Genomic DNA, 4,212 nt, shown 5'->3' with positions numbered 1-4,212 from the left:
CACATCAACCTTTTATGTCCTCCTCCAACAATACATGTGTCCTTTCCTCAGAATTATTCTGTCCTTGTACATACAAGTTGGTTATACCAGACTAGACAACTCATGCATTTTTAGTTCTTATACGGACAGCTCTCAGGTGCGGCGACAATTTTGGATGCAATTTGGAAATAACTCATGCAGCAACATTAATGCAAAAAGATAGCAAAATTAAGGATAAAATAGGTTAGGATTCACTAAGTTATAAAATGTAATTTACTAAACTAAAAATGCTAAAATATATGCTAAGGATAACTAAATGGGAACAATTTAACCAATAAGTAAGGAGAAAAACCTATGTTCTTTCTATTGCTATCAATGTACGACCATATGGTAAAAATCCATGGCATTATATGATAAATAAAACATTCATGGTGATGCCTTCAATGAATTTGAGGCTTGATTGGTAGATGATGACATGAAGAGGAATACGTCCATGAAGTAGAAACCAATAGCACTTTTTGTGGAAGTTTGCCAAGACAGTAAACACGTGATTCTGTAAGTTCCTTTGTGGCATATTCTATAAGTTCCTTTGTGGCGTATTTATAAGTGCCTTTGTGGCGTATTCGAGGTTGCCTACTGGAAACACGGAAATTTACACATTTTTACATACCCTTTTTAACTTAAAATCATATAATTTCGATAAATTTTTGTCGAAAAAATAATTAATATTTACAAAATAACTAAAGTGCACTTAAAATATGAACATGTTGAATTTTAGTTAATTTTATAATTAATTGTGGTGAATTTTGGTTATTTTCGACATATTTGCACAAAGGGCAAAAAATGGCTCGGCAGACACTGCTAGAAGCACAAAATCGAGAAGCAATTTGAAGTATCGAGGCGAACTAAATATCAGCCTAAGATGGTCCAAAATTATATGTATTAATTCATAATATAATTAATTTTAATTTATATCGAATTTAATTTGGGTTAATAGATTATTATTAATTAATTATGAAAAAGTGGTCTAGTTAAACTGAACCGAGCCGACCAAGAAATGGACAGCCCAAAAACCATCCCAAGAGCTGACCCAAATCATCTTATTAGCTTATTATTTAATCTTTTAAAGAGGCCCTTGAAGACTTGTTCAAGTTGCATTCAAACCCCTCCACAATTGGTGGCTTCATAGATTTGCCCCAAGCCCAAATTAGCAAAGTTGAAACTATCAACCTTGCCACATGTGTGGCCGGCCAAGGGAGGGCTCTTTGGCTGATAATTTTAGCTATTTTTAGCAGCCCTCCTCAGCTATAAAAACCCCCTTAGGCTATTTATTTTAGAAACACACCTCAAGCATTCACATATTTCCTCTCTTCTCTCCACTTTCTCTCTTCTTTTCCATTCCAAAATTCCCTTGCTCTCTTGTCGATTTCTATTCTTGGGAAAGGTGCATTCATCAGCTATTTGGAGCAGCAATTAATTGTTCATAGCAGCCTTGGACGACGAGGACAACGGAGAAGGAATAACGGAGCAACTAGTCAAGCTAAGGAAAAACACTAGATTTGATTCTTGTTCCCTATCTCTTTATTTTTTGTTGTTGTTATGCTAAACATGTCTATCAATATTTATGTTGTTGTAATGGTTAATTTAATCAATTTAGCTTGAATTTAATTTGTGTTATGTTGATTGCATTTCGTTTTTTAAAATTATTAAAATTGTGTTATGTTCCCTATCTCTTTAATTTTTGTTGTTGTTATGCTAAACATATCTATCAATATTTATGTTGTTGGAATGGTTAATTTAATCAATTTAGGTGTTATGTTGATTGCATTTCATTTGTTAAAATTATTAAAATTGTGTTATGTTGTTATAGGCCTCGGTAAGATGCTTGATTAAGTAAAATCATGACTAAGTTATTCTTGCATTACAATTGTTAGGTAACTAATGAATTAATTATTTAAACAGATTGAAATTGTAATTAATGGACACAGTACTTAATCAGGGCATGTTTAATCATCTAAGGTAGCTGAGGGTTAGATTAGCAACGGTATTTGACGATACATTTGCCTTGCATAACTTGCAAGATTATTGTGATTAAACTGTTTCAAGGTAAGGATACTTTGTTACCTCACATAGTCTTTTATGTGCTTATTAAATCGAGTTAATTGTTTGAATTGACATAGGGATATGTACAAGAGATTATTTCGATTTTATAAGTATGTATGTACAACAACATATTTGCCTATTAAGATTTGTTTAATCGGTAGAATTGACATAGGGATTTAGTCAAGAAATAAATGGATTTTGGCAGGTGAGTATTTTCATAAGTTAGCAAATTACCGAGTTTCTGTGAACTTATTCGTAACAATATAAACATGAGTTTAATAATTCTAAGTTAAGAAATATAATTAATCTAACACAATTATGTCATCTTGATTAAAATCGTATTTTGGAATCATGCATTTGAGATTCATTTATTTAGTTCACTTTGTTTAAAATCTTAGTTTTTAATCACCTTCTTCAAAAAAAATATTTTTCTTCACCAAAGTGTTTTAAATAGCATTCACAAATAATTCTTTTCACAGTCCCTGTGGGTACGATAACTTGACATTTACTTGTCACTTTATTACTTGTTGTGATTGTGTACACTTGCATATTTCTGTTGTTCCAAGTTTTTGGCGCCGTTGCCGGGGACTGTGTTTTAAAAAAAAGTCATTATTTGTGAAGTTGTTAGTTTTGCATTTTGGTTCATTTTTCTATGATTATTTTAGGTGTTTATGAGTATTGACCGAATCATTGATTTACTCCCTGTAGACCCTGAGATTGAATAAAATTTTCGACAGCGAACAAGACAAGCAAGTTAAAGAATGACTGAAGAGATGAACTTCGAAAATCTTAATCAAGGAAACAGAGCAAACCTTGCTCAAAATCCTATCCTTATTGTTGATGATAAGGATAGAGCTTTGAGACAATATGACGTGCCATCATTTCATGATCTTAATCTGGGTATTAGGAGACCCAAAATTCAAGCACAATAGTTCGAGTTGAAGCCGGTCATGTTCTAGATGCTTCAGACAGTGGGCCAATTTAGTGGAATGCCTACCAAAGATCCTCACCTACACTTAAGACTATTTATGGAGATGAGTGATTCTTTCAAGTTAGTTGGAGTACCCAAAGATGCATTACGATTGAAGTTGTTTCCATAGTCACTAAGAGACAAAGCTCAAACTTGGTTGAACTCATTACCACCAAACTCAATTTCAACATGGCAAGAGTTAGCAGAAAAATTTCTTATGAAGCATTTCCTGCCTAGCAAGAATGCTAAGTTGAGGAACGAGATCACTACTTTCCAACAAATAAATGATGAGTCATTGTATGAGGCATGAGAAAGGTACAAAGAATTATTACAGAAGTGCCCTCATAACGGAATCCCATATTGCATACAACTTGAGACATTTTATAATGGTCTCAATGCTCACACGAGGATGGTAGTGGACGCTTCTACTAATGGTGCTCTCCTTTCTAAGTCTTATAATGAGGCTTATGAAATCATTAAGAAGATTGCCAGCAACAATTATCAATGGCCAACCAATCGAGTAGTGTCAGGAAGACGAGTCGCTGGAATAGATGAAGTAGACGCTCTTACTTCACTCGCATCTCAAGTATCATCAATATCCTCAATGTTAAAAACTCTTACTACTAATAGGTGTAATAGTTTTGCATCATATCCACTGGATCAATTTGAAAATGTAGCCTGTGTTTATTGTGGGGAAGGACATTTGTTCGAAGAATGTCCATCGAACCCAGAATTTGTGTATTACATGGGTAACCAAAACCAAAATTGAGAAAGGCAAGGGCTGCAATCCAATTTCTATAACCCATCATGGCGAAACCACTCGAATTTTTCCTAGAGTAACCAAGGGGTAGTAACCAGTAACAATTATGTTCAACCTAGATCGACCCAGCCACCTAGTTTTTCCCAACAAGCTCAAAAACTAACCCAAGCTAAACCATCCAATAGCCTAGAGAATCTATTGAAGGCATAAATGGCGAAGAATGATGCCTCTCTAAGGAATTTGGAGAACCAAGTGGGTCATCTTGCAACTAAACTCAGAAACCGACCACAAGGTGCTTTACCTAGTGATATGGAGAATCTGAGGAATCCAGGGAAGGATCATTGTAAAGCGTTGACATTGAGGACTGGAAAGACTTTAGAGGCCAATTCTGTCGATGTTG

General features: G+C 34.4%; 1 non-coding gene across 1 annotated transcript; it reads right to left on the bottom strand.

Annotated features, from left to right (window-relative positions):
* Positions 1 to 3,299: 3,299 nt before the first annotated feature.
* LOC128040788 (small nucleolar RNA R71) lies at positions 3,300 to 3,406 on the bottom strand. Its single transcript, XR_008195594.1, has one exon. It is a non-coding gene; the product is annotated as a small nucleolar RNA R71 (small nucleolar RNA).
* Between the last annotated feature and the right edge of the window lie 806 nt (positions 3,407 to 4,212).

Source organism: Gossypium raimondii, chromosome 4 (assembly GCF_025698545.1).
Source record: "Gossypium raimondii isolate GPD5lz chromosome 4, ASM2569854v1, whole genome shotgun sequence".
Lineage (NCBI taxonomy): Eukaryota > Viridiplantae > Streptophyta > Magnoliopsida > Malvales > Malvaceae > Gossypium > Gossypium raimondii.
Note: the sequence above shows the minus strand (reverse complement) of the source record. Positions and strands in the feature narration are given on the sequence as shown.